The sequence below is a fragment of the Aedes albopictus genome, chromosome 2 (assembly GCF_035046485.1).
Source record: "Aedes albopictus strain Foshan chromosome 2, AalbF5, whole genome shotgun sequence".
Taxonomy (NCBI): domain Eukaryota; kingdom Metazoa; phylum Arthropoda; class Insecta; order Diptera; family Culicidae; genus Aedes; species Aedes albopictus.
In genome coordinates, this window is record NC_085137.1 from 94722489 (window position 1) to 94736558 (window position 14070).

Sequence of the window (14070 nt, forward strand, 5' to 3'; positions counted from 1 at the left end):
GTTGGCATGATATGCCTACTGCAACACAGTCTTCTCGGAGGTTATAATAATTGGCTTCTTCAACGATGTTGAGATAATTCGATATTCTGAATCTGCACGTTAAACAGAGCCAAAATTCAAAATCAATACATTTTTATAAGTGAAGTGGAACAGGTGTGGACGGCTTGAATCATAATTCATAACTGAGCGGCAAATAAAAATAAACATCACAAAAAAAAATTTTCCATTTCAGATCAACGAGTGGATCCGTTTTCGTTGCCTTTCCGGGTTATATTACAAAGTATTCTTACCCAGAGCTTCTGCGCTAAGTCTATGATACACACGTAGTACTGAGAGCGATGATGTCAATTTTGCAAAAACACGCTTAATACAAAAACGATCACAATCTCGCTAAAGGAATCCTTGTAGAAATCTTTAAAAGAATTCCTTGATTTGCCCATGGAAAAATCACTGGAGAAATCTTTAGAGAAGTTTGAAAGAAGTTTCTGAATCACTACGAGCATTACTGTAATTCATAGAAGGTTTCTGTAAAAAATTCGTGAAAAATCCCCAGAGGAATCCATGGACAATATCCTGAAGGTCTATACCTGAGCAGGAACGAATTAGATATCATACCAAGACAAGGTATTGAGTCATCGACAAAAATACCTCAACGAGTTATTGGTTTGGTATTGAGGACTGCTTGAGGTTCTACTGAATTATAGAACACGCACCATTTATTGATTTAGGTTTTGCATATCTCAGCTTAATATTCTACACCTATTCTCTCCTGCTCGGGTATATGGGAGTTCCTGGAGAAATTCCTAAAAATATCCTGAGGAATATATGGAAGAAACTCTTTAGAAATCCAAGGAAAATAAGCTCCTGTAATAATCCGTGGAGAAGCTCCAGCAGTACTTTTGGGATTTCCTCCCTAATGGACTTCTTATGCTCCACCAACAGAAAATTCTGGAGGAAACTAGAAAAATCCTTGGAGAAATCTTTCCAAGAATCGCAAGAAAAATTCTTAGGAAATTTATAGAGAAAACCCTGCTAGTATTGTAGGTAAAGAAAGGTAAGAAAGAATCTGCAGTAGTAATTCCTAAAGAAATCCCAGGCGGACACAAGGATTCCATACGGAATTCTTGGAGGAATACCAATTGATACCAAGAAGAATTCATCAACCTAATTTATTGCTTCCAACTACTGGATGTATCGGGAATTCTTCTTTAAAAAATTCTCTGGAGGATTTTTCCATGGAAATTCTAGAGGAATCCCAGCAGTAATATCCGAAGGAATCTCTACAGGCATTGTTTGGGAAATTCCTGGATTGACGTCTGTTACCGTAAGCTATATTTTGAAAACAGTAGTATAGTTAGCTTTTTTTCGCTGAAACGAATTTTTAAATGGTTCGGCCCTTTTCAAATATAACGGGAGATTTATTTGTTACGTAATTGTATATGATTCCAAAATATATCAACTGATATCAAGATTGATTGTAAAACGGTATGCCGAATGTAACCATGTTTTTCTTGTTAAAAAAATCTAACACAATCGGATCAGAAAATCGATAATATCTGGAGAAAACGCAATCGAGGCCTCCTAAAATCGGGTCAGTACAGTATTATAATATTAAACGATTTTGAATTTCTACATTAAAGATCAAAAAAAATCTCAATAAAAAATACTCCGGATAATCGAGTCTAAAATTCCGGATAATCGAACCCCGGATAATCGAGTCTCCGGATAATCGAGTCTCCGGATAATCGAGTCCGACCTGTATACGGATTTCATCAATAGTATTTTTTTTCACATAACTTATCACAATTCAAAATATGAAATTTCTATTAATTTGAAATTTTGACCATAGATTGTCAATATAAACTGATGATGAAGTGGTGCAATTTGCAGTCAAAAATATTGATAATTGAACTTGACGGATTTTGGGAGGAAAATTCGGCTCGGTTTTTTTGCAACTGAGTACTTGGAGATCTTGCAGGCGATATGCTAAGCTCATGTATCTAAGAGCTGGCGCGGGCTGCATCAGGCGTACTCGTACTAGTAAAGGACGCCGAGCGAAAGTGCTTCATCTACACATTTTTGGCGGAGGAAGTCCTTGCACTAGTGTCTGCAGGGATCTTGCCTAGGGGGTGGTTGGTTTAGGTCACTACAATGATGGTGTAATATATGATCATGGTGCAAAATAGAGTCAAGGTGTCACACACAATATGAATTCCCAATATGGGATTTCAACATGCTGTGGCCATTTTTTTGAAAAGCTTTTATAAATTGACCAGTTGATTATTATCGAGCCCTGAAGAAGGTCCAATTCGAGGACCGTAACGTCGGCGAAGATAAGAAACAATCAACGCTAAAACCAAAGACTGCCTAAGCCGAAGTCCGAAATTGTAAATCGCCAATTACTTAACATTGGGATTCTGGAGGAGGCTTTTATAAACGTATCGTATAACTGGCAGTTTGAGTGTTCGACTCTTTGGATGCACTGAATGTTGAATTTTTCGGCTAAGCAGTCAACAAACACTTTCAACAAATCATTTGGTTAGTTCAACAGACACAGAATGAACAAAGATTTTTCCTTTGAAGATGACAAGAAACATTGCCGAAACGTAAAGAAACGCATACCGAGAACCTAATTATTATCAAACTTGCATGAACCTTAACCTTTTTTTGGCATTACACATCGTCTTCTGCCAGACGCTTAACAGACTGAATACCACTATATAACCACCATATAACAGACAACACACAGAAGCTAGTTAGGAATTTTTCGTTCAACGAAAAGTTTCTTTAGAGTCTTAACTCTATGACTTAATACACACCTAAACGTTTAACTCCACTAACCGCATGACCACGAAGCCCACAAAATAAAAAAAAATGAGCTAATTAACCACGGCAGACCCCCTTGGGCTGATCATATAACACAGATGCCGGAGAAATGACAAGTGAATATAATGTTTATAAAACTAAGAAGAGACCATCGGGTATGTGACAGGTCACGCATGATGCCTTGTTGTTTGCAGTTCGGAATGATCAACAAAATTATGCTCTGAATATACCTCTACCTCATTTGATAGAAAATCTTCAAACTTGATTTATTTTAATTTTTACCGTTAGAATATTTTGAACAAAGGCTTTTCTGAAAGGTAAGAACATAAGCTGAAACCCTATGAAAAAAGATTTTAGGTTCATGCAAGTTTGATAATATGTAGGTTTCTGGTATGCGTGTACTAGCGATAAAATTTTGAATTTTGATATTGAGGATGCATTTTGGATTATAACTAGCCATATTAATCAACGTAAAGGCCAAAAATGGCTTCTTATAACTTCGGTAAGAGCAACGCATGTTTTCACCCTTAAAAACCACTTTAATCGCCATTTTTTATTTTTTGAGTACAGAGAACTGAAATATAATTACATTTCCATAAAATCTATTGTTTGGAAACACGGGCCACCTCGTTTCAGAATAATTCTCCCAGAATTGAGAGTGAAACTATATTTTTTATCAGTGAAGTGTTTAAGTCTTCGGCAAAGTTGCTAATACATTGCATACATTTAGGCGTTTAACGGTGTTTGGAGATTTCTGTTCAAATTTTCAAAATTGATTCCATTTGACACATTTCGTTAAGAGATACAACACCAGATTTGTAATCTTCTATGATATTACTACCGAGAATAACTGGCCATTCATTAAAAATAGTCGAAACGAAGTTGTCATAAGGTACACCGGGTCAAGTTGAAACGGATGGGGCAAGATGAAACACAAAGTTTTGAAATAGATTTCAATACAATTTGGAAATTTTTCTTTCACCAAAAGATTGTTTGAATCAAAAACTATGTGTTATGGCATTTATGCAGTCCACCATCATTGGAAAACATCATGTTAACCCGCTGTTTCATCTTGCCCCACCCGTTTCAACTTGCTCCGGTGTACCTTATCAAAATTAAACAAAAATTGTAACTAAAACCTAGTCAAAAAGGTGAAAATTTTTATATGATCTATTTTCTCGTCTGGTACTTTCTGGTACCCGTTCTCTTGCGATTCGCAAACGATATGTATTATATTTTATTGTAATTTTATCCTGATCGCGGAATGCTGCAGAATCTGAAAACTTTTTGAATAATGGAAATGATTAAAAATTGACAAAAATCATGATTTTGAAATCGCTTCTGTAAGAGCGCAAAATAAATGAAATCAGGTATAGTTTTTTTGTTTAAATGATACACCTTTACCACGAAACTGGTTAACATGCTCAATTATTTTTTCATACTCTCAATATTTTGATAATTGAAGTATCTCCGATGAGTTATGATACAAACGAAAAAAACAGTGGAAAAAATCATCAAACTCAGGCATTTATTCTTGAAAAAATATGCATGCCAAAGTGCTTTATTGATTGTCACATGATGAAGCAATACTTCGTCCATCTTCAAAAAATATTAGGCATTGGAAAATCCCAAAAAAAAATTTACTTATGGCCAGGAATTTGGTCCATTTACGCCTATGTGGAGCGTTACGTAATTTGTGGACGGCCCCCAATACTCTTGATTTGCAAAATCATAAAGTTTGATATGTCGCAAGCTAGTTTTCAGAACCGGTCAGAAAGTGGCCACATCCCTAGGGGCACCAGGTTTCCGAAACATTCGGAGAAGTGGATGCTATATCCGAAATTTCTAGAAACATGGTCCAATTCTCTTATTTTGCAAAATCATGACGTTTGATATGTCGCAAACTAGGTTTCAGAGCCGGTCAGAAAGTGGCCACTTCCCTGGGGGCATCAGGGTCCGGAACATCCGGAGAAGTGGCCGATGTACCCGAAATCTCTAGAAACATGGTCCAATACTCTTGTTTTGCAAAATCATAGAGTTTGACATGTCGCAAGCTAGGTATCAGAACCGATCAAAAAGTGGCCACTTTCATGGGGGCATCAGGTTTCCGGAACATCCGGAGAAGTGGTCAGTGTATCCGATATTTCTGAAAACATGGTCCAAAACTCTTGTTTTGCAAAATCATGCAGTTTGATATGTCGCAAGCTAGGCTTCAGAACCGGTCAGAAAATGGCCACTTCCCTAGGGCACCACGTTTCCGGAACATCCGGAGAAGTGGCCAGTATATCCGAAATCTCTAGAAACATGGTCCAATACTCTTGTTATGTTACGGGAATTTTCGGCTTCCAGTCTTCACGTAATCATAAACGGATTTATGCTCTACACCTGACGTATCGGCTACATGTATTGAGCCTTTTTCGAAGGATAGATAATCACTCCGTTCAATCGTGAGTTATAATGTGTTGAACATAGTCGCACGTCACCCATCCAGTGGTTGAGTTCGATCGTTGGCGCACTTTTCAAATCTACCGGTTCACTTATATTGGGTTTTGTTTTACCTCCTACACTCTTGCTCTTGCCGGTCACTTTCGCGCAAATTTCGGATTCTGTCACAATCACAGTCGATCCCCATACATCGTACCAATACTCTTGTTCTGCAAAATCATGAAGTTTGATATGTCGCAAGCTAGGTTTCAGAACCGGTCAGTAAGTCGCCACTTCCCTGGAGGCACCTGGGTCCGGAACATCCGGAGAAGTGGCCAGTATATCCGAAATTTCTGGAAACATGGTCCAATACTCTTGTTTTGCAAAATCATGAAGTTTGATATGGCGCAAGCTAGTTTCCGAAGGCAAATTACAGGTTGCACCTCTATCTGATAAGGAGGTTACCCCAGTACCCCCGGCCATAAATCCGGAACAACGGAAAAATCCGGAACCATGATCCCGGTTACCGAAACTAGAAGCATTTTGTGATCAACTGTCAAAATTTCATTGACTTTCGTTGAGAAACGGTTGAGAATGAGAGTTTTGCAGTTTTGAAATTGGGTGCAAAATGAAGCTCAGGCACATAGGTGTTAATAACAAACTGAGCCACAGAATATGTAACGATTCTGCGAAATAAAAAGTCAAGATGACTCCGAAGCCACGTCATGAACACTCCTTTTTTCACAAATTCATCTCTCATTCGGCTTTTTGCATAAATTTCATCAACTGTTCACGAAAGATATCCCGGATTATTCGGACATATTATGAGGATGATGAGGATGTGGATAAAGATGAGGATGATGATATTCTTTTTTCCTTGTGAATCTACAACGATGTTTCTCAATAATTTCGAAGTGTATACTAAAAAGAATAAGTAACATAAGGAATATGCGCAACTAAATATGTATTAGTTTTTATAGAAAAATAACTCAAAACGGTAATAATATCGAAACATATGTCAACAAGTTTGTTTTTGTTACTGTAACCAACATCCTCACTAACTTAAATGAAATTGCCTAAAGCAAACGCTACGCGCAGAATCTCTAGGCAGCGTTGCCAGATGAGGACGAGCTCAATGTCACCCCTCTAAAAAATGCTGGAGCACAGTAGCATCAGCAATAAATGACGCATTTTTGGGTACGTGGAACGGAGTCGACGAAGCGAATGGTTCGACGAGGAATGCAGAGTGATTCTTGAAGAGAAGAACACAGCACGAACGGTAAAGCTGCAGCAAAGAACCCGACAGAACGTGAAACAGCAGACCCGCCGTTTTCGGGAGAGAAAGCACTGTCTTGAAGAAGCGGAGTGCGAATAATAGCTGTGTCGTTCCCATGAAGCACAGAAGTTCTACCAGAAACTCAACACATACCGCAACGACTTCGTGCCGTGTTCCAAAATATGCTGGGATAAGGACGGACGGACGTGAGGTGATCGAAAGGTGGAAGCAACACTTCCATGAGCACCTTAAAGGCGAAGAGATCGCAGGCACGGGATCCCACGCCAACGGAGGGAACGAGGACGGAAATGAGTCAACTCCCAGCTTAAAGACAACCAAGCAGCTGTTAAAGAAGGTATCACAGTTGAACTCATCAAGACGTGCCCAGAAAATTTGGCATCTGTGCACCGGTTGGTAGTCAGGATCTGGGTAATCGACCGGCTACCGGGGGAAGGAAGGAGCAATCTGCCCCATTCACAAGAAAGACGACCATTTAGAATGTGAGAACTTTAGAGCGATCGCCATTTTGAATGTTGCCTACAAAGTGACATCCCAGATCATCTTCCGTCGTATGTCACCTAAAACTTATTAGTTTGTAGGGAGTTATCAATCCGGCTTCATCAACGGCCGGTCGACAATGGAGTCGACATCGGAGTAGACTGCAATATGACGACAGACTCTCATGCCTACTCTGCATCATCGCTCTGGAAGGTGTAAATAATATGACGAGCGGGCTCAGCAGGTGGGGAACGATTTTCTTGAAATCTGGTCAATTTGTATACCTTGCGGACGATCACTAAAACATCAGGAACGTTGGAAGAACTGTACAGTACACCCGCTTGAAATACGAATCAGCAAAGGTAAGACTGTTTGTGAATGTGTTGTAAACAAAGCTCATGCTCATTCCCAGTTGTGCTTTTGGACGAGTCGGACGTGTGCTCCGTATGTCACCACGCGATAGACCTCGTATAAGTGGATATTTTCCCCCGCAAGTGCGGAAGGTTTTTTATATCGTACGTTTTCCTGCTTGTGCGAAGTGTAGTGTCGCAAGGTGGTATCCAGCGCAACCCGGGAAGCGAGCTGCGAGAAGCATCGTGCACCAAGGTTAAGGAATTATCGCATCCAGAAGTCAAGCATTATCGTCATCATCAGCCGCTCCGACAAGGAAGAGGACGGCGGCGACGGGTGCGAAGGCAGACGTGACGGACAGCTACACCATCTTTTGTCCGCCCGGTTTGTTTTGATCGCTTTTGTCTATTGTATCCCCAATCCACATTCGACCACGTGTTTTTTGACATCCATAACAGTGGTTTCCAAATTAGTGTATACGGATAAGAGTGTACAAACTGTAAATAACAGAACATTTTTTTTTGTTTTTTTTTATAAGTTTTTTTTTCCTTTTCTCTCGCAATACCGTTTTTTCTGCATCCTACAGGGTGTGCCAAAATAAAAATAAGAAATGAATTAGTGTATTATTAGTACTTTATTTTTTTTTACTTTATTTTTTTCAATATATGAATAACATTGCTTGTTTAACGAACCAAACAGTTCTCGTCCTAAAGAAGAAACTGAACTATTAATACCTTAAGGTTTTTCTTTTCCTCTTTTGCACTTTGCACTTTGCACTCTTGCATAATTTGTTTCCACATAGACGATTCGGTTGGAGGCGAAACGGCTTCCAATGGTATCATTGCTCGTACGCGGTTTTATCAGCCATCTTCGCCTGGGCCTTGGGTTGTCTATTTCCGACGCAAATGCAAACCATTAAATATGCTTTCGATTTCTCGAGAGCTGACGCGTAAGTATCCTGGGACCGTTGTTCACCAAGTGAAAGCATCCAAGCTGCGTGTTACCGCACCTAGCTACAAATCAGCAAATGAAATTGCTCAACACGAAGCGTTTACTATTGAATACGCGGTCTATGTGCCAGCACGAGAAGTGGAGGTGGAGGGGAAGATCCTCGACGAAACGCTGACATGTGAGGACATCAAGACCGGCTTTGGTCGTTTCAAAAATAGGTCAATCCCCGATGTAGCTATCCTAGACTGTAAACGCTTATCTACGATTTCCATGGAAGGGAATAAAAAGGTGTACTCGCCTTCACCGTTTCTTCGAGTGACTTTTCCAGGCTGCGTCCTCCCGGAATTTGTTGTAATCGATGGTGGTTTTTACCCAGTGCGTCTTTTTAGGCCGAAGGTTTTAATTGTACCAAATGCAAGCAGTTTGGTCGCAGTGCTAGCTTTTGCGACAACAAGACCCGGATCTCTTTCCGAGGTACACGCACCTGTAAAAAGGAAGTCAGGATTTTCCCCGGGATTGCGCCGAAAGGTCTTTTTGAAGTCTTTCCTCAAAAGTTTGCCTAATGTCAAAGGAGGCGGGGTCAACTTAAAAATTCCGAAGAATCAGGTTCCTTTAGCTTCAGATCCATGCTGTAGCAAGAACCTGTCACCCCCGTCTCCGTATGTTAAATACACTTCAAAGAGAAATATTCAACAAGGTAGCAAGAATAAAGCTACTAAAGTTCCTCGCAGTTCAAGCAAGCCTCCCAGACCCAAGCGAGGACTGTTTACTTTCAGAGTTCTCGTGGATCGCTTATATGATGCCCTCGGCCTTCCAGAAACATTTAAAGGCATTATTGATATGTTTATACCTACAGTAGAAGAATATCTTTGGAATCTGACACAATCATGACCCCTCCTTGCTGCGATCATATCTTTCGATGGATAATTCATCAAGTGAGGTACAAGATATGATCACTGTGCTACAGTGGAACTGTCATAGTCTAAAAACTAAATGAGACCTATTTAAGTTTTTGATTCACAACTCTGACTGTGAAACATGGCTTTCTTCTGAAGATGAACTCAACTTCCACGATTTTAACATTATACTCCAGGATCGAGATTACCATTATGGGGGAGTTCTTTTGGGGATCAAAAAGACTAGCTCATTTTTTAGAATTCCAATCGCGACTCACCCTGGCGTAGAAATCATCGCTTGCCAAATAAACGTAAAGGGTAAAGAACTATGCGTACCTTCCGTTTACATTCTTACAAGAATTTCAATTGACCGTCGTCATCTTTGGAATGCGGTTTCTGCACTATCACATCCAGTTTTAATTCTGGGTGATATGAACTCACATGGTACAGGGTGGGGCGAACCATATGACGATCACAGGGCGGCCATTTACTATGAGTTCACTATCATTCGATTGCTCGTGGAAGGTGATCGAAGATCCTCATGGTAGTGATCACTTGGCCATTATAACCACCATCAAACATAATAGTGAAAGGTCAGACCAACCAATTCAGGTTCCTTTTGACCTCACTAGGAATATCGATTGGCAACAATTTGCAGAAGCGGTATCATTTGGAGTTGAATCATTCAACCAACTCCCACCTTTGGATGAGTATCGATTCCTCTCTGAACTGATTTACACGAGTGCATTAGAATCACAAAAAAGGTGTGTTCCAAGTGCAACCTTCAAAAGAAGACCAGCCACACTAGGCTGGGATGATGATTGTACCCAGTTATATCATAAAAAATCTGATGCTTTCAAAGCTTTTCGTAGGCATGGTACTTCAGATCTTTATCAAGAGTACGCTAAGCTTGAAAGACAGTTGAAAAACCTACTGAAAGCAAAAAAGCGTAGTTGGCGACATTTCATTGAGGGTCTCTCAAGAGAAACTTAGATGACAACGCTTTGGAGAGTGGCTCGCAACTGGAGAGTGACGAATACTCCACTGCCCATAACTGCATAACAGTCACATTCGACAAAAGTAGGCATTGGAGAAAATGGAGTTTAAAGTTTGCAACATGCGCTAGTATGGAGACGAAACGAAATTTCAAAAATTTGTCAATAATTTAAAATTAATCCTTTTGCAATGAAATTTTCTACAGCTCTTCTTGTATGCTAGACGAATAGTTAAAAAAAATAATTAGACCAAAGTATTACTGATATTACGCTTTGACACCAGTGTGTATTTCCAGTGTGACTGTTATGCGGTTACCAGTGAATCAAAATTCAACCATCACGCAACAATAATGACAATGTCGCAACCTGTATTTGTTGCGACAATCCACCCAATGCAACATAAGTTTGTCCCAACTTGAAAATAATAGGATTAACATCGTACACCAGGAGTTTAGAGATTTTTAAGCCTTGCATTGCGATTTTCGAACGGTAACTTCGAGTCGGTAAACACTGCAACTCTGGTGAAGCTCTATCATGAAACAGTTTTGACTTTGGGTTAGTAATAAGTGATTATTCACTATTTGAAAAGTACTCAACAAATTCAGCTTCCGTTTTGTCTGCAACAAACAATTTCGAGATCATGTCATTATCTGTTACCAGTAGGGATAAAGAGTAATCGTAGCGCCTTCTTTGTTGCTTGTATTGTGCCTCTTTTGTCCGACAATTCTCTTCACTGGCGGTTACATTCAAAACTTTTAGCTAATGATACAAAACGACTTGGTATATGTTTCACATTTTGCAGAACAAACTTATAATGTTCATTTGGGTGGATGAAAGTACTGATGATTGGGAGATGATCCCCGGTAATAACTCAATATTTGCAAAAAATGCAAATGTTACAATTATGCAGTTATGGGCAGTCCAACCGTTGGATATTCAGCTTCGCGAATTACTTTCCTTCGAAAGAAGAACTCATATTTTCCTAATTTGTCGGGAGCGGGATTCGATCCCAGGTCCACGGTGTGGTAGTCATGTGCTTTAGCCATCACACCAGATTCGCTCCACTATTTAATAATATTGATCAGTATTCAAGTTGGTCTATCAATCATATTTTTTTTATTTCGTTATTTAGCATGTATCGAATGTACGAATAAACTTATCTGAGAGTCCTTGATTAGCTGAGCAATTAAACATCCTTTTTATTAACTAATTCAATGATCTTTGTTATAAAACCTTACGAAATTATTACTAAGAGGAAAGATAGGGTTAGTATCCATTACACAAGTATAAAGCTTCCAGACATTTCTTCTGCACCACTGTAATAGACCATTTAAAATAATTCCACATTTGCGGCTCCATGCGGCATTAATGCAACGCTGCTGGCACGCTAGTCGCCCCAAAACGAGGGCGCTGGAGCTTGTGAATCCCTCCAAAATAACAACGGCAGCATAAAGTAAGGATTCAATTACACCCATTTTGCAGTGGAGGTGATAAAGATAATTGATACGGGGAAATCCCTTACCCAGACCACCCACCATGCACCTACCTGTTATGAAATCAGTTGAAATATCGTTCCATTCCGCCCTTGCGTGAATGGGATCGTAGCGATGGATAATGTGAATGAGAGCGGAACCGTTCTGCGATTAGCCTCAATCCTTTTAGTTGATTGCTGATGATAATGGGTTTATCTATCAAATCGTAGGCTTTGTTTGAAATTTAATCCTATGTTGTTCGGTGGGATTTATCCTATCCAGTGCACTCAGAATTGTTGCCCAATTCTCAGAAGTTATACCACTTTTTGTGTCATTCGCAGATCAACGATTCGTGATATTCCTTCACTTCACAGTTCTTCTTTGTTTCACTGCCAATTTCCACGAAATTTCACTTTATTTACGCAGCACATGACACATGTAACAGGATTATGTTTTAATTAACCTGTTTAAACTTCTCCATCTAAACTTCAGGGCGATTCTTTTTATAGCATGTTATATAAACTACATCATTTATGATATCTTTTGATTGCTTCCACGAGTACTTCAACTACAGTGTTCATTTTTATTGCGGTTTATTGAAGCATCAATATTCCACTTTGACTCCCCAGCCCTTCCGGCAAAGATTTATAGCGTAACTTTTGCTTCTTACGTTTCGCTTTTGAAGATGAGCCTCCGTCGAAGCCTATAAGCCAATAATCTCTCACAAGATTCCAAGTCGTTTGAAAAACTTCTCACTGTGCTCCAGATCCAATATTGTGCTCTCAATCCCAAAAACTTCCTCCTTTCAGTGGAATCCTTTCGAACGTTTCACCCAATTCACATTCGCTCCTTGCAGCATCTTCAATCAACAAACAACAATGATAACACAATGATGGTGTGTCAGACACACTTCTCCCGTCTTCATCTCAGCACCCGAATTCGTTGTTTAATGAATCACTTCAATTAGTCGGCGCTAATTACGACTTCTATCACTTGACACGTTGGAGCACCCATCAGACGCCCATCCCAACATGCATCAAAACCTGAAGCATCAATCCTTCGGTGACCCACAAACTCCACCAATCAACACTCAGCATTAATCGTGGGTAATCTCATCAGGCACTGGCCAACCACCACCCCCGAACATCTGGAAACTGTCAACCACCTGCGCCTGTCGACTTCCTCTACAGAAACCACGACTATCCCCCAAGGAATTCAAACGCCTTCAACCATCGAGCCAAAGGAACTAGGCTAGCACTAAACCGCCTTGCATTGACCCGAATGATACCGCCGCACGTCCGTTTCCTATCAGCGTCATGAGAGCACTGAAAATCACTGAACGTCCCGACGTCCAAGTCGTCCTCCGCTCGCTCCATCAAGGACTTCAGCTGCTCAGCTCGCAGCAGCCGTGTTCTCGTGCGCGCCCATCCGGTACGATTCTCTTCCGGAAAGCGGCGGGCGGCCTGAGAAAGAGAGTGAGAATTTCCCAACTTTTTCAAAACATTGGCCCATTCCACGCCAACCCGACCCGACCGACCGTAGCAACTGATCCAGCGAGGCCCAACCTAACCCGGTTTTTGGTAACCAGCAGCAACGCGAACGGACGGATGGACGCACAGACCGACGACGACGTCGATGGTGTGACGGAATTTCTGCTTGTCTATTTCGGACGTGGTCTTCGTCGTTCTCGCCGCCGGATGCATGCCTTGATGATGGGCTGAGAGAGGGAGCAGAATTTCCCGACCATGCGCTCTGGATGTGCCAAAAATTGACGTTTGCACTTGAACTTTGGTGTTCCGTTGCGGTGAGTAATGTGAGTGGGCTGACGGCGCGGAAGTTGCACGCTTCGGGGGGAAATTTCCCAGAGAATTTAAGGCGCGTCATCTGGTGAGTGGTAGGAAAATTAGTGCAGCTGGAAAATTGAGCGGTAGCTGTAGATATTCTGCTGCTTCTTATTCTACATGTAAGTATGGAGTGAATTTGTGAAGTACATACTGGCTACAGTGCTACACTTGGAGGAACAGCAATCAAAAGAGTAGTGGATCTTTCCGATCATAAGTAAAATCTTGAGAGTTTACTTAAAAACAAAGTTTATAGAATAACTGTGCAGGAAGAGGCCCTTTTTTTCAAAAGATTACAATGTTGAAAAGAAATGACGATTAATCGCAATTGTGAAAAGATGCAGCGGATTCCATGTGAAAGCTGGTGACTCCAGAACTAGAAAATGCATCCAGGTTTCCTTTCCAAAGATTTCTAGAGAAACTCCATCAGAGAGTTTTCGTGGAATTGCTACAAAAGGTTTTCATGGAATTACACCGTGTACAGTATATTCTCGTCCTAGTTCAACCTACCTTTATTTTAAATCAGTACGGTTAGCTGGG

The 14070-nt window shown here is 40.5% G+C and overlaps 1 protein-coding gene across 1 annotated transcript in view; it reads right to left on the reverse strand.

The window, feature by feature from the left end:
• The window catches only part of LOC109431822 (hemicentin-2-like), a 402363-nt gene extending 389145 nt beyond the window's left edge, over positions 1-13218 (reverse strand). Inside the window, exon 1 of the mRNA XM_062850072.1 lies at positions 11764-13218. The gene's annotated coding sequence lies outside the window, so the exon portion shown is untranslated. The remainder of the gene's footprint in view (positions 1-11763) is intronic.
• Positions 13219-14070: the final 852 nt, after the last annotated feature.